This window comes from Bacillus rossius, chromosome 6 (genome assembly GCF_032445375.1).
Source record: "Bacillus rossius redtenbacheri isolate Brsri chromosome 6, Brsri_v3, whole genome shotgun sequence".
In the NCBI taxonomy this organism is placed as follows: Eukaryota; Metazoa; Arthropoda; class Insecta; order Phasmatodea; family Bacillidae; genus Bacillus; species Bacillus rossius.
The window spans coordinates 35,186,876-35,210,219 of record NC_086334.1 but is presented as its reverse complement, the minus strand read 5'-3'; the positions used below and the strand labels follow the sequence as shown (position 1 = coordinate 35,210,219).

The following is a 23,344-nucleotide window of genomic DNA, read 5'->3' as shown; positions in this document are numbered from 1 at the left end:
AAGTGGCGATTGAGATAAGGAATGATAGAAATACATACGAATTCTCTTGTTGATTTTCAAAACTCTTAAAAATAATAAACGAGTTGAAGAAGTACTTGGAGTTTGAGCAGAATGGTTTTAAGGGCAGAACGGTCGTTAGCTACAACCCTTTTGTAGTTCTTTCGAACTGCCATTCCATATTTCAAACCTAAAGTTAGCACGGCATAATGTGAAAAAAGAAATCTTCTCAACTAAATATATATTTTTATATTGTCGGTTATACACATACGTATAATCGATTCACACAAATAAAAGGTGATTCGTGACGAAGTGGAATAAATGAATGAGCTCTGAACGTATGTGTCATTCTGAGGGTTCATTTAGTTAATTCCGTTAAGCGGGCTAAAAGTTAATAATTTGAAAGTAATACATAAACATAACAGGGCGTGGACAGCAGTGTCTGGCTAAGAAATAGGCTATCTCTACATTTTTTTTTATAATAAATAGCGTCACAATCTTCTCAAAGACATCAAGGCTTCATCGGCGATTCTGCAAAGATCGTAAAAAAAATGGCTGAAATCCTTAACGGTGGTATCCAAAGATGTTCGGGTAAGGTAGAAAATAAGCACTGCCTTGTTGGGATACAAAAGTAACCTAACTCGCGGACCGATATTCCAAAAACGTGTCCTAACTGAATCCTAGTAATAAAATAAATCCGCAACTGTTTTAATTAACGGAGTTCCCTGAGCGAGGCTATAAAATGTTTTAAATGCATTCTAGCAGACGTTTTTCAGCCATCGATACAATTGTTACTATAAAAGTACTAGAGATAGCAGCACAATCGCACAAAAAAGGAAATGAATTTCCAATCTTCTTAAGTACTTTTCAATTTGTGATTATTTCTTGTTATGGCAATTGAGGTGTACAAAATGTATTCCAGGATAGTTTCGCTATCATAAAATTTAATTTGGGACACCAAAGCTCTTGGCACGTCCCACGATAATAAAAAAAAACTGAATATATACGAGTTAATGGCGCCAGACGCTGGTCCGCCATTTGGACAAAATCAATGAGCAATGAGCTCTGCAAATGCGCGAAATTTAGGCAATAATGGGTCACGGATGGGACACCAAAATCCGTTTCCTAAAAATAAGGGACACGCAGTGTCCCATCGTGCCCTAGTAATACTGTTAGGGTACATGTGTAGCATATTCAAAACCTAAACCCTTATTTTTGTGTTTTGGAATACACTTCATGGATCATTTAGGAAAATTTTCCTTTAAGAAGGTATTGGGAAATGACAATAGTCTAAGAAGGCCTTCTGAAATTACTCGAAGTGGCTTTTTTTTCTTTTTGCAAGCTAAAATTTTTTTTTCGCGAGTGCAATTAGCGTAGGCCTATATCTGAATATTGGAAACTTTGAGAGGTTGTCTTACGTCGCTCAGAGCCAATTTGATAGGGCCGCCGGCATTTGCTGGGTTATCACTGTGGATTTTTAACGACTTCCTGGTACAATTTGCAACGACACAGCTTCATAGAATTTAATAAGCTGATATGCTTGATTCCTACGTTTGTTACCGCACTCTCCAATTAGCTTCTTCCAAGGAATAAGGCACACGGAGTCAACGACAGGGAAGTATGAACCTAACAGTCGGAAAGACGTAACAAACTTTTTAGCAGCGGAAAGAAATAATACGGAACTAAAATACATTAATAATGTGTGTTCATAATGTTACCAATAAAGGGTTCATAGTAGGAAAAATAAATCCATCTTATGCCGCAAGCAGGAACGAGCATAAGAATGCAAAATGCGTCAGTAAATTAGTAATTTACAACTAACTCAAATGAACGCATCATTCTAAATAAATCAATGTAGGGCACAGCGACGATTGAAGCTATAATTCCACAGCGTAGCTTCCGTGCTATATGATGCTAGAGAATGTGGGACCACGCTGTAGCTTTTCGGAAACCATTTCTGAAATTGAATAATCCCTTTTCATAATGTTTCTAACAATTGGCGTAACATCGTTTGGAAACGATGACCCGATATTTTAGTGGCTTTCAAATGGTTTCGCCACAGACGCAGAATACACTGACTGTGAAGTTATTCAATTGCAATTTACCTGATGAGCAATTCGACTGGCTGACCCGAGTATTGACAGTAGGGTCGAAAATTCCGAGCAAACTCTGAAATGTTCAAAGTGAATGTCGAGTAACTTTGTTTGCAAAACAGAACTAATATTCCCCAGTATTATTGCGATACTGGGAATGAAAATGTGTTTGATTTTCTGTAGCGTGAACGTGGCAAAATCAACTAGTTTGTGTTGTAGTTTTGAAAATGTATAATATGTTTATGCTATACTAATTATCTCATATAAAAATATTTTACCATTAAAATCATAACTTTTTATAGTGATGAAACGACGTGCTTAATAAAAGTGGGCAATAAATTATTTATTGTACCACGCAGCACTGCCAATACTGCTTCGCGAAAGAGGTCACATATACCGCTGAATTTATTATTAACACGAAACAAACATTTAAACGTAAAATAGACTCAAATGTATGAACACTGGGATGGTACACAGAAAAAAAGGTCAGTAATAAACTTTTTGTTTGTATACGGCGAAACAAATATTTACTTCCTGTAACTTGTTGGCTTAACCAATTTTCACTTGAAACATATTTAATTTTGTACTCCTAACTAAATACACAGTTGAGCCGAGGAAACTATTTTTTATGGGCCAAACATTTTCCTATAGCCAAATATTTATTTGAATAACACACACATATATATATCGCCATATTCAAAGCTATTTATTAGATTGTAGACTTTTGCAGCAATTGTACTATTAACTATCTAGTCTTTCGAAGTTAAGCTTCTTCGCTATGTCAATGTGTACTGATGTTGCTCTCTGTATTGCAACAGGCTTCTTCAGAGAAGATAATCAAATAGATTTTAAATTAGGTATATTTAAAAGAAGTACTACCTATAGCAGCCGAAAATTTGTTATATAGTTTTTCGTTTCATGGTCCATAGACCCCAAAACCATCAACTCAAAAGTTTATATATATATATATTTATATGTCAAAATTTTGTGGCCACGATGTGTCAAACATTTTCACAAATCCCTTCCAAAATGATGCATAAAATCTAGTAGTGGAAAATCTCGGTCGAGTTCGTTAATGGGCAACATCCGACCAAAGGGGTAAAAATTGGGAAGATTTTTTGACAAATATAAAAATCGCTATAACTTCCATAATATGGAAAACATCACATACGTTTGAAAGTACTATAACTCGTAGGAGTAATACCAAAATCTTTTGTCAAAAGTGTTTTTGATACGACCAACCATAACTGCAAGGAGTTGAAAAAATAAGGGTTGGAGGACAAAAAATAAATCATAAATCCCTTCGAAGGCACGCCATTAAATTTATTCAAATTGTTTGTAAATATTGTAATTTTTATTTAAAACTTTTGTCTGAAACAATTTTTGATTGATCGAACTATTGTTGTAAGGGGTGAAATGAAGGGCAGAATTTAAAAAAAAATGCATAACTCCCTTTAAAGGTAAACTTTCAAATACGTTCAAATTGTTTGTAATTCTTATAAATTTTACCTAAAACACTTTTCTGAAACAATTTTTGATAGTACAAACCATTACTGCATAGGGTTGAAAAAAACCTGGGGTTGAAATAAGAAAAGAAATAAAACTGCTCTACCATGTACTCTATCAAATTAATATTTTTGTTTAACTTTTTACCTTTTTAAATATTGTTGAATACTTTTGTCTAAAGTACATTTTGTATCACATGCTCTCTACTGTTAAAAATTCTCACCTTCAATTGACGAAGAACGCTGGTTACAAATTATCCAGGGATCTTCGTAAAAATACGGCTATCTTCGTAAATTTGCGGAAACTAAGTTCACTTACTTCGGGACATGAATCCAAAAAGAATATTTTTTGGTGTATTAACAAGACATTCAAAAACTTGTTAAGTCTACAGCAAGGACAATCTTCATTCGTCCAAGCGTGTGTTTACCTTCGTTTGGAAAACGAAACGGTACAACTCGGAAGTCTAAACACGGCGTAGTTGCTGCGAAGATTCATTCATTTGAAATTACGTAGGTAGAACTCTTCGTTCTTTAAAAAAAAAAAGTCCGTAAATTTACTGTGCTTTCCGCCGTTGTAAGTCAGTAAGCGCCGCGAGGAAAAGACCTGTTATTTCACGCGGGTGACTACAAATATCCTGATGAATCACGCAAGTTCAAAAAAGGGTTTGACTTCAAAAGAAATAGCCAAAATCTCAGTCCTGTGCCACGTTGAATGAATTTAAAAAAAAAAGGGAAGATTTATCGGAAGCGGTGTGGAAATGTTTAAAAATTGCAAGATGGCGGAGGCCTGGCCCCTGCGTCGTCAGACGGGATGCTCGGACTGCAGAAGCAGAAACCGGGAGAGCGGGTTCCCGTATCTGCGGGCGGAAGAGATTGGTGATCCGGCGAGGGAGGATGCAGTCGGGCGCCCCTTTTTCCCGTGGATGCGCTTCCTTCCTCGCCAGTTATCTCGGGCAGCAAGCATCCTGTCTGCGCGGACCGCTCCGAGCAGTCTTTTGTCTCTCCTCCCCCGGGTCCGGCCGCGCAGAGCGCGCTATCCCTCGGGCTTTCCGTCGAACCCGCGACGACCCACACAGCACCGCCGCGAGCCGTGGGGATACTAGCCCGCCCACTGATTGTCTGTCCTAAAACAATTCAAGTTACTCCGATCAGAAATTGGTTACACTGTAATTTCTTTTCCTTTTTTTTTGTGAGTAGAACAGAAATATCCATGTAAAATTACAGATATTTGTAAATTGGTACAAAATACTGGTTTCGGTACCTCCAATAGTTAAAGTTTTTGTAAACCGTTCCCTGAATAGCTCTCCAGTATTAAACATTATGAAACAACGTAAAGTAAAATTGTTGAATATTCGATCATCTTTCCCTTGGTTTAAAAAAATATTGTTAAATGAAACATCGGTTGATTAGCAGACCGAAATTGTAAACTATAAAATGAAACGCCTCCGATGAAAAAAAAAAACAATAAAAGAATTGAAATAATATACAACTCCAGCTTTGAACCTAATTTCAGAAAATGAACTTTATTAAAATATTGCCCATCTTGTTAATATTCACTAAACAGTTAATATTATAATGTTTCCCTTTGTCTTTGTGAACTTTGGTTTACGCCATCCGTCGCAGATGCCAACGCCGTGGTTACGCATGTCCGTTCCATGCGAAGTCCGTCGCATTCACGAAATTACTCCTACCAGATGCCGAATACCGAGAGCTAAGATGTTACGCATTAAAAAAAAAAGTGTAAAAAATGCAGGAGCTAATGACTGACTTTTTTTTTTTACGCTTATCGACCTTTAAGGTGGATGTTTAACCACACCGCTTTCAGCAGCAATGCATTCCTCCACACGTATGCGAACTACGTGTGTCTTCTGTGGCGACTACACCCCGTTCAGTGCTGCGAGCGCTCACGCTTTACTCTGGCGCGTTTTTTTTTAATTTTACTTATTTAGGCGCGTTACGGAAAAAAAAGATGAGAAATATTTTTTTACGATGCGCGCGCAGAATTCAACAAAATTTGACAGGATTTTAAAAAAAATGCTACATATAGGCCTAAATAACAATTATGCATGTTCTTTAAAATCATATACTTTAGTCATTCACATTTAATTCTGGTCCATATAATTAAAAAAAACTGTTTTTGTGAATATTAGTAATAGAAATAGTGTTTATAAACTTTTTCAAGTGTAGTTATATAATGTGTGGTTATGTTCCCGTATGTATAAATATGCCAGGTTGCTTGTAAGCTTCCATTGTCGCTGGCAGGGAGTGTCTGTGGAAGGTTTGGTAGTCTCCTGGTCGCTTTACATGGGACTGTTTGTGAGGTTATGTTTCCGTATGTATAATTTATTTGCATAATAATTATTACATTATTATTAATTAATTAAAATTCATAAATTAGGATAAACATTCATCATTTTTGTTTATTTTCAATATTAATTTAAATTTATCTCGTTTATTCTAACAAATCAAATAATTAATTTTATAGACATGTTTAAATTATTATTGAAAACAAAGTATCTATTTAAATAATTCTAATGTTATTGAATTTATACTATACAACCGTTAATCCAGTCCTTTTATTAATTTATTTCTGTCATTTATTAGCATGCAAAAATTAAACTTAGTTTTCTATTACGCCAAGTAAGTATAACTTATAACGCTCATACATAAATCCAAGCAACCATTTGTTTTGTATCGCCATAACTCCATACGTTTTGCGAATACGCCTGAAGTTTATATAACATTTTTGACTTTAAATAACTTCAGTTATCAGCTGAAATGACAAACAGTAGTATATTTATTTATTATTTATAAATTAGAATAAGGGACTTTTTAATTTTATTTTTATATTACAAAAAATCCTATCCTCTTAAGTGTCCACCTCGGGGCTAGACTATCACTCGTCGATCCAACCTGAGTATTTGCAGTGGCGTACGGCCATGTTTTTTTCTTTTCAACTTTATGATTTGATCCCATGTGTTACACATTCCGCTTCTATCCAGCTGAACTCAGAGCTAACCCTTCGGAGATACCCGGGCAACAGTGGCAGGAATCGATAGAACGTATCGACAAAATCCAATCGATTCGTCTCGGCCAGCGACTTGATCCAGACGCGGTGCTCGACTGTTAATTAACACCGCGGCCGCAACAAAACAGGGGCTGACCGAGTGTCAGCAGGTTTGTTTCCACACTCGACGTCACCGGGCGGACGTTCCACAATCGATCACTCGCACTCACTCAACTGCTCGCACTCGACATTTCAAAGGCCGCGCGAGGCAATCGTCCCGTACGCATGTACCGGGCTGTATAAGGGAAATTAATTATTTAAAGCACCGGCTCTTCGAAGAACAGAGAGCACCGAGTCCCTCTCAAAAAAAATTGTCGTCCATACATTCGTAAACTAAGATATTTCAGTTAATTCACGTACTTTTTCAACGAACAACGTGTTTCAATTAAACGAAGGATTCTTCGGTTTTCTAGGTAACCGAATGTTCGTGTAAATTAATCCGTATACAGACTTCAGCGTTCCGCGTTTTTTTCTAAACGGACTAATCATTCACTTTGAATTTACACTGACAATGGTTACACATTATACTGTGATAGTAATCAATTTACGGATATATTCGTAAATTTACTTTACCGAGTTCAACAACAATGAACACCAACTTACAAAAACAATTTGAGGGGCTGATATTTAACTATATATATATATATATATATATATATATATATATATATATATATATATCACACACTTAGCTGGCAAAGTAGCATTTTTTTTGTGTAGTATGGACAAGGAGAATAAAATGGGATATAAAAATGGAATATTTAATTTTAAAAATCAATTTTACAGGCTTATAAGTGATATGCTTTAATTTATTTCAAAAAAAAATATTCAATCTTACCTAGCCATTTAAAATCTTCGGAATTTTTATTTTTTAAGGGCGAATAAAATTAATTAATTTTTTTTCTGAAAGAAATACAAACCATACTACGCAGTAACCAACCGCATTGTCTCAGATCCCAAAAATGTTTCGTTATTTATTCCATTTGGTTCTTTTTATCCATACTCTACAATAATGTTAAAAACTCAACCTTGCCAGCTAATTATGGATAAAAGTATGCACTACATATATATATATATATCATTTTGTTAAAGTTTCGCCAATCAAAAGTCTACCAGTTTTAACAGCGTCAAACGTAAATATAAACTATAATGACATGGAACGGGACATGTCTCCTTAAAGTCCCAAAAGCTAAGCGGCGACAGACAGCCTTACTACCTCTCTTTGTCTTCTGGTCACCGGATACGTTCACAAAAGAACTGCTCGAAAATACGCTATTTATTTTAATAACGTTATTTTATTTTTATTTAAAAATTTCTATTGGCTTGAACATTTTAATGCCCACCATTTTGTTTTGACTTCCTCTCACAGCCAACCAAAAACCCCTAAACCAGAGAGGGGGGGAGAGAGAGAGAGAGAGAGAGAAAATAAAACGGTTGTGAACTGACGAGGTCGTAGAAAAGTCACAGAGCCGGCCTCGGGCCTCGGGAAGACGGCGGAAGGAGCTGGCAGGGACGACGTTATGTCGGCGCGGGGGAGCGAGACTGCCGCTGACATTTCGGCAGGGACGCGCCGCGAAATGCCAGCGAGTGTGGAGGGCGGCGCGCGCAGACATTCAGGAAAGGCCGCGTGTGCCGACCCTTGCTATCGAGCGGCGAGCCCTGCAGGGACACCTAGGAGAGAAGGGCTGGTCTAGTGTTCCAAGAGAGAGAGTGAGAGAGAGGGGGGACCTCGGGCCAGCTCATTGTTCTCCAGTTGGAAGCTCATCAGCCGGGCGGAGGGAAGCACCTCCAATCGCAGTGTTCAGGCGCAGGAGTGGGGGGGGGGGGGGGACAGGAGCTCTTCCTGATCTCCTGTTTGGCCTGATGCCTATGCGGCCAGGGCTAACTCCTTGCCTACGCACGTGCGTCAGAACGAATGCCGACGTTCTCAACTGAACTCTTTTGAATGACTGCAGTAACACGTGATTTTAAAAACTTTAAAATTCAAGCCGTTCACGTTGAAATGCTTGACGCACAATCCAAGCCAAGTATACGCATCATTCGCTTGATTCGTGGAATTTCTTTCGCTACTTCTCATCGTGGCGTAACTAATTGAAGTACCCAACGGTTTGGTAGGCCTGTTCTGGTAGCTATACTTGTTGATTACGTCAGACCAGGCACTTAGCCTGGAAACTTAAGTCTTAAGGCTTAAAGCTTGGTTCCACAAGTACAGTTGGTTATTTCATTTTCTTGTCATTTTTATCAGTAAGGGATTGTCCTGTTTGAATTTTTACTCCCGATTGCTGTCTAGCATTTGTTGTTGGGTCTCAAATTTTCTCATCAGATACTAACTAAACTTTAAAAAGGCTACGAAAATTGTATTTATGAACACATGTGACGATTTATCGCTATTTGATAACGTTTGGTAAATATGTGTTGAGAAAATTTGAGACGAAACATAACATATCAAGAGCGTTATCGTAATAGTTTTACAGTTAATACCCTGAAATTACATCATTAGAAATGAAATTATAATAATCGGCATGGCGTGTGAGATGGAGCTTCAACAACACATCACCGTGCTTGTTTGGTTTAGTATTATTACACAATATAAAGACTTTAATTCCTTGTAGCCTTTTTAATTTAATTCGGTTGTTTTTAGACTTGTGAAAGGCTAGTCCACGTTGTTGGAAACCGTTTTCGAAAGACACCTCCCGCTGTAACGCTAGGTGTAAAGTTAGCTAAAAGCCATTCACGCCTGGCAGGTAGGCAATCCACAATGCGTAAAACACTATCCATACTTACTTACTTGCAGTTCGCTCTGGCTAGTTTTCCCTGTGTGGAACCACGTCGTGATTAGTTTAGACATACTACATAAATTATTAAAAGTCTCGACCAGTGGCAATGTTTTAATAATATTGTGTTCCAGTTCTGATGCGTGCCCTACTGTTATCTATTATAAAAAAGTTTGAATTTACTTGAAAATAACATACAGAACTAAAATTTTCTTTACAAACATCCAATCTCGTGCTTACCAAAAACGTTGTCTGAATAAAATTATAAAATACTTAACTACAAACCTAACGCCGCGGAAAATTTAGCCAATACAGTTCTGAGGCTACATTTTTTAAGGAAATGGGGATAAATTTTGATATCTTTCAGCATTCATTCACATTATCTACAAAAGATCAAGTACGTTTGCTGTAATACATATTTATGATAAACAAAAAAAATGTTAGACCTTTTTCTAGACTTTTTTGCCTCACCGAAACGCTGAAAAAAAAAACTTAATTAGGAGAGCAATATTTTGGGTGCACTAGAACATACGAGTTTTTGTGCTCCTAAATCCTGGGGCCTCAAAAGTTTCCTTTCTGCTGAAGTAGGGCGGTTGTGGATCACTGTCGCAAACACCGCGCGAACTGATGACTAATTATCAACGTATCACTTCCAGCCGGGCTTTGTATTTGACGCGTACAAGATTGCGTTGCGAGAGGCTATAGATTCAAATTCTACGTATAAAAAAAGTTTTAGTTCATATATGAAACAGAGAAAAAAACATACAGTCCTAAATATAAGTACGAGAAAAAAGTTCATTAGTTAAAAAAAAATTGAATAATTTCTTTTCATTAAGATCAAGTTTGAAAAGCTTTATTATGGTGTGACGATTAGTCTGATTTCGGAGTATCTTGCTGAAAAAGGTTTATTCATGTTTTATAATATTTCATGCTCGCTAAATTTAAGAATTTCAAGTTGCTTGAAAAATTAAATGACTAAAAAGTGATACTACGAAGCTCTAAATTTCTGGGAAGTACAAAACTAATAATCAAGGACAATAAACACACATACGCTAAGATTACATCAGTTAATTCCATGCGAAGGTATCAACTGAACTGCTACGTAAAAACGTTTTCTGAAGTAAAATGTGTTACACCAAAGACCTCCTTAGTAGTTGCTTACATAATATTCTAATGAACCAAGAGCGAATTAATCCCAGTTGGTAACAACTTAAAAATTAAGGTTTGAAGGTAAACAGATACTCTCCAGCTTATAGTTCTTTGTATTTCTCCGAAACTTAATTAGAGATTTAATTTTTTTTAACCTGCTCTAGAAGTTCATATGTAAACACACAACATCAGTAAATCTTGCAATTTGAATTTTAAGTTTTGAAAATATGCTATGGGGAATATGAAATACAAGGTAGCATGAAAGATTTTACATAAGATTTGAATAACTAGTACAGATTTGCGGCCAATCTGGCTGGTTATAAAATGGGTGGTGTTTAAATTACATTGTGTGCAAGACTGTACTGGCAGTATTTTATAACAGACTAATTCCAAAATATTTTAATTGAAAATAAATTATGACATCATTCAGAAAGTAAAAAAAAAAACTCTGTTCCGACGAGCTTAGATCTAATGATGTAACTGAGTCTCTTCAAATTTTTTTAAATCTACACATTCAATTGTAAATAATACGTAATTCATGAGTGCTGTTTTAGGAATACAAATGCCTTGGCTATTAAACTCCACCAGGAACATCGCAAAAACGTGTATTTTGTTTCAGCTTGGAACTTTATCGCCCTTTCTAACACATGCTGGTTATAGTACTCTGTTGTAAGTGTTGTAGTTGATCTGTGAAAGAGTAAATAATGATATGAAATCTTCTGTCTGTTGCGAGAAGTAAAATATTATAATGCAATATTAACGTGGAGGTATGTATATCATGTTTTTTTTTTTTTTACATTTTCTCAACGAACTTTATTCAATATTCGTTTCTTAGGTAGATTTTGAAGAAATACTACCTATTGTAGCTGTTACAATGGAGTGACTTCCGGAAAAAGTTTATATTTTCGTTTCATGGTCCATAGACCCCAGAACCATTGTCAACTCAAAAGTTTATATATATTATACCTATATAATCACTTACGAACTGATACATAAAATATAAAAATTGAAAATCTCTCTCGAGTTCGTTAATGGACAAATTCCGACCAAAGGGATAGAAATGGGGAAGGTTTTTTGAAAAACACAAAAATTGCTCCTATAGTATGACGAATATCACATCCATTTTGAACGTATTAAAACTCTTTGGAGTAATTACAACAACTTTGGTCAAAATAAATTTTTGATGTGACCAACCATAACTGCAGGGGGTGGAAAAAAACAAGGGGTTGGAGTAAAAAAAAAATTCATAACTCCCTTCATAGGTACACCATTGAATCATTTCAAATTGTTTGTAAATCTTATAATTTTTGTCTAAAAAATTTTCCTGAAACAATTTTTTATTAGATGAACCGTTGTTGCAAGTGATTGAAAAATACAGGGGCAGAATTAAAAAAAAAATTATATTTCGCATAACATATACACTTCTAAATCCATTCTAATTTTTTGTACAACCATGATATATTATCCGCAACTTTCGTCTGAAATAATTTTTATACAACCAACAATAGCTGCAATAGGTGAAAAACACAAGGCTTGGAAGACAAAAATACCCAAAAAATCATATCTCCCTTCGTAGGCACATAGTAGTAGAATCCGTTTAAATTGTTTGTAAATCTTATAATTTTTACGTACAACTTTCGACTGAAATAATTTTTTTATGTGAATACCATTACTGCAAGGGGTGGAATAAACAGGCGTTGAATAACAAACATATTCGTAACTCCCTTAGTAGACACACTCCCTTAGTAGTATTTGTAAACCCTACAAAAATTATGTAAAACTTTTTTGTCAAATAATTTCTCATACAAACATTCATAAAGAGCGGTTAAAATACAAAAATAATTTCATAACTCGCTTAGTAGGCATGCCATTAAATTCGATGAAATTGTTTCTAAATCTTATAATTTTTATCTTTAACTTTTGTCCTAAAAAATTTTAATCTTATAAAAAATTATTGCAAGGGGTTGAAAAAATCTGTTCGAATAAGAAAATAAATAAAACTTCCCTGCCATGTACACTATCGAATCCATTCTTATATGTAACTTTCTAACTATTGTCTGAAACTTTTGTAAATATCGTTTATATAACCAAACATTACTACAAGGGGTGGAAAAGCATGTGTTGAAAGTAAAAGAAAATCATTACTTTTTTTAAAAAAAAAATGGATATAAAATCAACAGGGGTTAAAAACAGGGGTTAAAATAAAAATAATTCCAAATTTCCTTTGTATAAAATGTATTTCAAACAATCTTCATATTATCTTAAACCTTGGTACAAAGCAAATTTTTATACGACCGCGTTATATATGCAAGGGATAAAAGATATTTTAAGGAAATAAAAAAATTGAATAACTTCCTAAGTTGGCTTAATATGAAATTCGTTCTAACTTATTCGCTACTGGAGGATTGAGTTAAAAACATTCATCATATTTTCGCTCAATGGAAAATAAGAAAATGTTTAATCGATCATGTTGTGTTATGCATATGTATGTTCTTAAAATGTTCTTGAAGTTTATAGAAGTTTCCAAAATATTTTCAGAAGAAATAGGTACTTCGAAATCTACCAAAAATTCTGTACGCTGTGCCGAAAGTTTTTTTTGTACTATTGGCACGAATAGATTTCCTGACGTCGTCAGAGAGTGACGACTGTAAATATTAGGTACTTCAGTGATTAACCCCGGTAATTTTGCAAGGTAAGATACATAATCAAATCAGTTAAGTCGTATTCAATTAGATCAATCGATATTGTACCTTAATTATGGGCATTCCATCTGTGTGCCGGAGTAAAAATGACAATAGGAACAAGGTCCAAAATAATATCTATGTAAAATGAGTGAAATACAGGTATTAGATCCATCGCTTTCTATTGTAAAATGTTTAATTTGATAGATTTATACGTGGCTTTCAACTCCACTGGTGCAGGCGGGCGTATGCTCGAGCCGTGTCGGCGGTGGAGACGAGCCTGCTCCCGCCCGGGTCCAGTGAAGCTGTTCCCCGGCGACTCGACGCTCGCGGGCAATTCCTACCTCTTCGGGCTGCCTCCTCTCCGCGCGGGGGAACTCGATAACGGCTGGCGAGTTTGCGGCGGACACATCGCCCGAAATTGTTTCCTCCCCCTCCCCCGGGGGGTTGTACTGCGGCGGGCACGGCAACCGCGCCACTCTGCCGGCGGGGTGGAGCGGGCGCCCGGCGTCCCTTCAACCCTGGATCTCTACCCCCGCGCCCCTCTCTCCAACCCCCCAGGGAGGGCGACAGGCGGCGCCATGTTTCACGCGAGCTTATCTCCCGCGGCGGGCGCGCGGTAAATGGAATGGCGGCTAAAGTGACCCCCCCCCCCCTCCCTCTCCCTTACCATCCTCCTCCACCACCGACACCACACGGGCTGGAACCGCTCTCTCACCCCCTCCCCCCGGCCGTAAAGGCCGCGCAAGGACGGTTCCACCCCCCGCACACCCGCTCACCGCGACAAGCCGCCGGGTGCAGGTGGCGTCGCGGCGCCCCGCAGACACCGCGCCGATCACACCCTCCCCCGCCGCGGGATCAAAGCGACGCCGGACAGCCTGCCTGCGCTGTTCCCGCGGCGGCGGTGCCTCTGTGGGACCTCCGAGAGACGACCACGTCACACGGCGATGTGACGGTCTAGCTGGAACATCGAACACCCTGCGTTAAACAGTTCAAACCACCCATTAGATTGATGGCCAAATGGCGCTTTTAACAGCCCTTTTCAATTGAACTCACAAGATTAAAAACTTGTCCATTTAGATTGATCTGAGCAGGTTCTTAAATGTTATTATTTTCAAGTCAATATCAAGGAATTTACAGCGATTGAAAAACAATAGTTGTCTTATATCTCTGTACATCGCATGCACGTACGTAGAGTAAGCTAAAAACGATATATATTATTTTAAACAGTACTTTTTGTTACAGACGTAAGGTTTGTCGAGCTAGGCTGCTAGATCAATAACTTTAATTCTTAAAAAAAATTTAACTATTTTATTTTTTTCTCGTGATTGCTTACCGTGGAGTCGATATAAATGCCCGTACCTTGGCACACGGGTCTGGAGGAAGGGATACCAACCAGCTTGGTGGGTGATTGCTCCGAGTCCCAGGGACGGCCGCAGACGGCGCTGCAGTCGTTCCGCCCGGCCGAGCGGCAAAATAGGCGTCGACCTCTGGAAGTGGTGAGTTGCCTTGGGGGGGTGGGAGGGGGAAGATTACCCTTCGACCCCTTGTTACCTTAGCCGAGAGGGTGTTCAGTTCGCCCGGTGGGTCCGGACCGGACCCGGTGCGACAGTGCGGCAACCAGTGAGGAAGGGGGGAGGCTGAGAACACTGTAATGGCGCACGGGGAGCGCTCTGGTGCATCGACAAATCGCGTCTCGCTGAGACCACTCGCAGCGCCAGCGGCCGGACTCGTAGACCCACGAGCTCGACACCACACTGTTTTTTTTTGTCAATGGAACTGAAAAATTATCATAAGTAATTGAAGACATTTCGAAAATTCGGTACATTTACACGAAATCGACTGTATCGCTATACAAAAACAAATAGTATGTTTGCATTACTACTGTAGTTCGGATTCTTGCCCGGGGCCTTCATGCTTTGTTATTTGCGAGCCGTTACCTGAATAGCTTTCCAGTGTTAACTGCGCGCATCAATAATAAAAAAAAATACAAAGTTCAATTGTTGAATATTCGATTATATTTCCCATGATTAAAAAAAATTTGATTGTTTTTTAAAAACAACAATCAATACTTAAAAATTTTCGTAAATTTTTTTTTCTCAATATTAACCCGAAAAACGTATTTAATACTTGCAAGAATAACCAATTCAATGTGCTGTAAAATTTTACCACCCCCCCCCCCCTTTAAAACAGAAATGTAAAAAAATTACAGTTCTAGATGAATCAGTGGTTCGCGTGTCTTTGACACGGTTGTTATGTCTACAGTGTTTGTAGACAAACATCGTGAAATTCGGGAATTGGGTACCACTCGGTAGTAATTTTGAGAACTTTCAAATTGGAAGAAAAAGTTACAAGTCACCAAACAATCCCTTACATTAATTTTGAAGGGGGTTTCCTTGATCATTCCTTGATGAGAGAAAGCGTTCCACGCTCACGGGAAATTCAAAGTTGAGTTCGTGACAGAAAAATTTTTTTTTCCCCCTCGGTTTTTTGGTTCGCGTGCCGCGTAATTTTTTGCCTCGGAGGACGGAGATCCCGTGACGCGGGCTCGCGCGAGATCTCGAGGGCGCGATGAATCGATATCCTGCCCATCGCCGTTAAGCCCCGGCCACTTCAGTCCGCGGAGAGAGGCGAGGACGCTTTCATATCGGGTCGCCGGTGGGGTTGCGTCTGTGGGTGAAGGGGGAGGGGAAGGGGGGAAGCGCGCTTGAATAACAACTTCTTACGGAGCAAGAGGGAAGAAAACTTTACTTCTGCTCGCGAAATATACTGTTTGCGTGGCGTTCAGCATCGCTCCACCTCGTTGTTTTTATTTTGTGTGCACAGCAGGCCCCCGACTTCAGCGCGGCCTCTTGTTTATCTTTCGCCTTCAAACGGACGAGTTGCAAGAAACTGGAAGCTTCTTCCGTTTGCAACTTCAAAAAAAAAAAAAATAAAAAATGTCGAAAAAATAAATAAATTTAAATGAAATTCGTTTTTTTGGAAACGGTTTTGCGGTGTACACTGTAAATATTTATTTATTTTTGTGATTTTACAAGGAAAGTATCACTTGTAAAACTGCAAGGCAGAGCTTTTTACCATGTCTAATTTTTTTACAAAATCTGCCTTTTAGTCTTAAAAGTGTTATCGTTGGCAACTAAGTTTCCAAGAATTTTCCTTGTTAATTTACAAAAATATTTTACCGTGAAGTTTTAATATATTAAATTAGGGCGTATCTGAACCATGGACCTGGACTATAGACGAGGGTGCGTAAAGCCAATAGCTGTGTCGCCATATTGAAAACACTTAATTTTGTGTCCATAAGCAAAGCATTGATTTGGATATTACATCCACCATATTGAAAAGAGGAATTAGCTTGTCGTTTCCTGTGGTGCGACTCATTTATCACTTGTCTGTAAGTATATTATGAGCGCATTAAATTGAAACTATTTCTACCAGGAGCGTAAGCTGGATTTTATTTCGTAAATGAGGAGACGGGAGGTTAAAACCTCTTTTCCCGCTGTTTACTTTCAAATTATTTCCTTTTGTGGTAGGATTTGTTTTCCTTGCGTACGCCCCTGATTTCTATTAGGAAAGTCTTCGTCAAAAATTTATAATATTTATGTTTTACTGTAACCTTCAATTTATCTCGTTTTATCTAATAAGTATTCAATGTGTTCGATTAATTAGCTTCAGCAATCGGTTGTGAAAGATTAGCACCACTATTACAAAAAAAAAGTATTATGGTGATAAAAAATATCTTAGAATGAGCTGGCAATGCTAAAATAATCCATCGCTTATCCATTGTAGCGTGTAGGCCACGATGCCTTTACTTTTTTTTGTTAAAAGTAGTTATTGAATTCTATTGTATAACTGACGAGAACGTTTCTAAGGTTCTGTTAGTTGAGGAAGGCGGATGTCAAAGGTGATCAATCACGAGTAATGAAAGGTCACCACTGTTGTTACGTCTGTAACCTAACAATCTGCACTCGTTAAAAAATACAGTTCGACCATTTTACTCATAAATAGCACAACCCACCTCAGACATTTAATCATTTTTACCCACAATGCCACATGAAACATTAAAAATTTATTTCACTAAAACATTTCAACGTGGGCCTTATGAAACCTTACAGCACGCGAAGTGTTAGCAAACATGCGCGAAACAGATTTTCAAAATTAAATAGTTCTTTTATTTTTTTTACTAGAACACATCGCATTCAGGGATAATTATTTCGTACTCTAAAATAAGTATTTATTGTCTAGACTCCTGGCCATGGGTTTTATTTTTTAGTACTGTATACTTTAATCTTGAAGCATTGCTAAAATACGATCAAGTTCTAAGTTTATAAATGATTAACATTTATATGTAAGCCTATGAAACAATAGGTTTGTTTAGACATATATATTTTTATTGCGGAAACAATAGGTACATATATTTGTAGCGTATTGAAGAAATATGTATTTTTGAAAACAAAAAAAAAAATTGGGCGGAGGAACAATCGTGGATGGGGGCACGTCGAATGGAGATTTGTTACGTTCCCCGATGAGTCACGATTCAGTGTCGAACCTGACAATCGACGTGTTCTCACATGGAGGCAACGCGGAACATTGGTAAAAAAAAAACACAGCAAGGATCAGGTATGAAACCTCTTATTCTTTTTATCTGAACCCGTGATTATTTTGACCATTTTATACGTAACGTTCAGCAGCTTGAAGAGTTTTATTTTATTTCTGTGAGGTTTGATTCAATGCATAAAAAATGGAGGGGGGGGGGTGACGCAAGAGAAAGGCATAGTTGTGTCCGCGCCGTAGATTCTTCGTGCAAACGTCGGGATAAATCGTTACAAGTATTTCGTATTAATATGTGATTTAATTATCAATCTCGTAAACGCAATGGTTGAACATAGTAGCATGATGGTTAGAGAACAGACAAACCACTAGTTTATCTCATGCAGCGCGGGTCTGTGGTTGCTGAAAGCACGAGATGAACACGTCACGGGCAAAAACAAAAACACGTACAGGCATGAACGTTGTGGGCTCAACCATTGTTGACGCATGATCAGTCTCGTAAGTTATTAGTAGGGGCAGGCGTTTTTCGCGAAAAGATCTGAACGCTTAATGGATTGCAACAAGGTACACCCGAACCTGTTGTTTCTTCATTGTGATTGGAATCCGCATGCGAGAGAAGTCGTTGCCTTATTTGACCGGGCCACTCAGGACGCGTTTACTTTCGCACTGAAATTACTGTGATTGGTGTTGTTACAATCGATACGTATCTGGGAGAAACTCACCCAATCACGAAACACAAGACGACGCTACAGTGTTTTAACTTTCAGCTAGTCTCGAAATCTTTTTTCGCGAAATCTGCCTGCCACTAGTTATTAGCGAGTCAAATCTGACGGTATTTTGTCACGCAAACTGTTGTTTGAGCGAATAGACGTTTTCACGTCGAAAGGAAAAAAAATAAATTGGCTGACTCCCTGCTCGGAAACGCGAGGAGTCGTGGTTTGTCTCCTCCGCCCAAAGTCCTCACACCGGCATCTCTGTTCGGGCCTCCGAGGACCCGGGTGTCAGGGGCACTTGTGCGGCCTCGAGTGTAGTCTCGTAGCCGCCCCCTGGGTCGCCACTCCAGAGAGGCGCGCCCCTAGGAGCGTCGCCGGCCCGAGAAGGAAGGATCACGATAAGGATGAAGGGTGGAGGGTGCGGGGGGAAGTATTCCTGAACCTGGACCTGGTGAAGAGGTGAGAAAGGGTAGAGGGATGAAAATTTCGCGATAGCAAAAGAACGAACGTGGTCAACATCTACAAAGGGATTTTGAAAAACTAAAAAATAAAAAAATAGTAGCCGAAGAGGGTTTTGCATTGCACACGTACGAAGGAAAGTGCATGTGTGTTTATGTGTATATATATATATATATATATATATATATATATATACACGCAAACCAACACACACACACACACGCTCCCACACGCTGGCGCTAACAGAATATTACTTGGTCAAAAAAATAACTTTTGCGGGCTTGACAAAATCCTTTTGTTATAATAGAAAAAAAAATAATGAACGAAATATACTTATAATGGTTTTCTAAGATGACAAAATATTTTATTTATGTATCGGTCAGCCGTTTTCAGTGTTTGTGAGGATGTTCCCGTATGTATAATTTATTTACATTATGAATTTTTACATTATTTAGTTAATTAATAAAATTAGTCAATTATTTATTGAATTTTTATTAATAATTAAAATTTATCTCAATTATTTTACCAAAATAAATAATTTATTTTACACACATTAGTTCAGATAGCCTAGACGTTAGAAAATCTTAACCTATCTAATATTTTTTTTCGGAAATTGTTTAGCTATAGTAGGCACACACCTAACCTAACCTATATCTTAAAAAAAAAAGAACACGTATGAACGTGGTTTATTCGTGCCCTCTGACTCGGGGTTTGTGAATGTAGTAGGTTTCCCGGACGGCTGCGGTATCACGCGACCAGAAGCCTCGGCGCTGATAAGGGCTGATAAGGCGCGGCGCAGCGGGCGTGGCGAGATAACACCCTGAACGGCCCCCCGGGTGATTAGGGCTGACAAGGGACGAGACGGCCCACTTCTGGGGTCACATCTGTGAGGGTGACGCCCTCTCTAGGGACAGCAGTCACATGGGGGGGCGTCGCCTTTATCAGGGCGCTGGCCAGACTGGGGCCTTGCAGATTAAATATTCAAGTCACAGTATTGTTATTATTTTCAATTTTTCATCCAATTTTCAAACCTTTAAAAACATATGTATACTTACATATTAATACTGGTTACACACTAAAATAAAATTTTCAGTGATTTTTAAAAGTTATAGACACATAATTTGCTTTTCACATCTAAATTATTTCGCATACGAAATTCATATTAACATTAATACAAAATGTTACAAAAAGATACGTACACGTGTTAGAAGTTATTATTTTTTGGCATGATTAAATAAGGTATATAATTAAAATTAAAAAAAAGAGGTATGGCGAAACGTTCGTCATATTAAGAAAACGAACAAGGAGGAATATATTATGGACGCCTTGTAGGCTCTTGGCAAAAAATTTTATAAGTAAACCAAATTGCAGTGTATTTAGTTTCACAAGAAATAATATTTAGTAGTTTACAAAGTCTTTCTCTAAAAATCCACATAAAAATTTCTACAGAGCATGACACGCAGAAATCTCTGACGGGCGTTCTGCTACTGATAAATATTTGAATGCCATCCATTATTTTATGTTAAGTAATTTAAAAAAAAAAGAAATAATAAATTGAAATTTTACCATGGATTTGGTTGTGGATGAAAGATAAATTAAATTTAATACACGTTTTGGATTATAAAAGCACCTTAAATATATAGCGTGGTGACAATAGAAATAATTTTGTTGCCTCGAAAAAAAAAAAACAATTTATTAGAGACAGCAACTCTTTGCCGTCACTTACGGTCACTTCATGGATACTGCACAATTTATATGGTGTCAGTGGATCAGCCCGCGGACTCTCCGCCTATTCTCTCCCAGGTTACCAGGGGCGGGCGGAGGACTCTTCACAAAGGCGAGTGGTCTCAAAGGCATTGATGGTTTCGTCTCGCCGGTGCTCGGAGGTGACCTCGCTCAGGACAGCCGCCTTTTGGGCCCCTCTACCCTTCTGACCCCTCCTCCAGTAACATCGGTGTTGCCATCCTTCGTGAAATTCCGCCACTTTACTCTCTCTCTCTCTCTCTCTCTCTCTCTCTCTCTCTCTCTCTCTCTGGGTGAGGAAGAGGCTTTAGGGTGCTGGCGGGTGGGAGCTATCCTCTCTCTCTCTCTCTATATATATATATATATAAATATATATACGCCTGCTCAAAGCTCCATCTTCCTGTGACGTCAGCTCTCTGTCCCTCCGAAGGATGGTCTGTCATAATGGTGTCCCCTATCCCTCCCCCCCAACCCATTCCTTTATGCAATCGGATTATACTACAAGGTACTGTAGCCCTTCCCGCCCCCTTCCGAACTACAACTCTTCACTACAATCTAACACCTCGTAGCTCTGATACCGCTACTTAGTTTGCCCCTTTACCGGTGACGCAACTTGCAAAACATATCTGCAATAATACAAACGCTTGCATATTATATATATATTATATATATATATATAGTCCCTGATAAATTCCATTGCTAAAATTTCATCACATGTTTCTCTCGATCACCTTTGTTTTGTTTTTAATATACTTTTTTTTTTGTTTCCACGTGCTACACAATTTTAAGTCAACCGCACAGCGCAAAAACGTGGACACCATTCATTGCCTACTAGTGTGTCACGAATAATTTATGTCCCTCAACTTACACAAACGCACTGTCTTGTAAAGTATGCCAAATATCTTACACCCTCTCTTTTCAAAACTTTTTACTAGTGAACCTCAAAACGTAAAATATTTTCTTTCTAGGTTTGTCAACTAGAAACATTCACAAAAGGTTTTGGGAATTTTTATTAAACAAATAAAATAACATATTAATTCTTTATAAAAGTAATTATGGTTGTGTTATTAGGTAGCCGTTATTTATGACTGGACAGTTTCAAAGATGATACCAATTTAGTTATTCTTACAGCGAGTTCCACAGAATGTTAATAATTAACTCTGAAAACTAAGTGTCCAAAACATATAGGGTCAAAACAGGTTTATGTGAATTCATAAAAAAAAATACGCTCAATTAATAAAAAGTTATAAGCATGACAGTGATTTGCGTGAATATTAAATAATAACCCGACAGCCACCTCATTCGTCCTCTAGGGGATTGGTCGTAGTCGGACACCGGCAGAGAGTGACACAGAATCTCCCTGCCAGCTAGTCAGACAGACGTAAGTTATTGGAGGTAAGATAAGTCTGGGGCAGCAATGGAATAAAGACGGGAGACTTGAGGAGAAACTAGCCACATGACAGCTGGGAGCGTCACTCCACTCGCTTGAAAAATCTCCCACGAAGAAAAATCAGTAACGGGTTTTAAATCACTTGTCTCTATTAACGCAAAACTGTTAAAGCTATTGAAGACTAGAGGGATTTGACTTGGAAAACTAATTTAAATACCATATACTGGTTAGCGACGCAACAGTTTCAAAATGCAATCTCTCTGACTCGTAGCCGCGTCCATTGCGTAAACATTTATGATCTAGTTACAGCCATACTACCGCGCCTGTATTTATTTTCCTCGCAATTCTAAACACAGCGTCCGAGATCTTCAGGAGTAATTGACTTCGCAGCTTCATGCAGCGGTAAAGGATAAAGCACGCGACACACACATGTGTCACCGAACCTTGTGGTTCACTCGTCACACACACACAGAAAGAGAGAGAGAGAGAGACATGGCCTGAACTGGGCAAGTTTCGTAAGCTCCATTTACTGTCTCGACGAATCCAGAGAGCTGGCACAGCTGTAAAATATTGGTCTCGTACATTCGGGACCATAGTTCTGTCTAATGGTTGGTCCCTACCTAGTCTCAGGACCCAGAGGGCAACCCCTCAATTTAGTAAATGAAAACCATTCGTTTCCCGCTGTTCTTTTTTCCGACACGAAACTTTGATACTGATTATAAAACAGTCGTTTCACGTGTTTGTGGGCACGGTTTATTTTGGCAATGGGAATTCGGTACCGCGCAGCCTCACGTGCGCTCTCTACTTTTAAATTCACTCTACGGACTTGTGACCCACATAAGAGTTTAGTGGCAACTTTCAGACATATGAGTGGGTCTGTGCATACTCAGGAAATCCTCTTTTCATGCCTATGTTCGGAAACAAATTTTAATCGTGGTCCGAAATATAAATAGACTATTCGGGTTTTCAGTCAAATGACTGTCGTAGAACGACTGTCTGTCAATTTATTATGTTGGCAAAGTAACCTCCAGTCTTCTGCCTGTTGGTCAAAAAATTTTCGGTCCACTGCCTATATCGGTCAAGCGATTTTCTATCTACTGCCTGTCTTAAAACGATTTTCTGTGAAACTGCTATCGGTTTATTGCCTGTCGGGCAAACCATTTTTTTCTATTGTCTGTCGTGCAAGAAATTTTTGGTCTACTGCTCGTCGGTAAAACGATTA

At 38.3% G+C, this 23,344-nt stretch overlaps 2 protein-coding genes across 3 annotated transcripts in view; one reads left to right on the top strand and one right to left on the bottom strand.

Moving 5' to 3' along the window:
- LOC134533026 (serine/threonine-protein kinase S6KL) overlaps nt 1-5,059 on the bottom strand; it is a 470,077-nt gene extending 465,018 nt beyond the window's left edge. Inside the window, exon 1 of the mRNA XM_063370170.1 lies at nt 3,820-5,059. The gene's annotated coding sequence lies outside the window, so the exon portion shown is untranslated. The remainder of the gene's footprint in view (nt 1-3,819) is intronic.
- Nucleotides 1-23,344, top strand: part of LOC134533025 (matrix metalloproteinase-2) — a 460,455-nt gene that overhangs the window by 301,116 nt on the left and 135,995 nt on the right. The gene's annotated exons all lie outside the window — the stretch shown is intronic.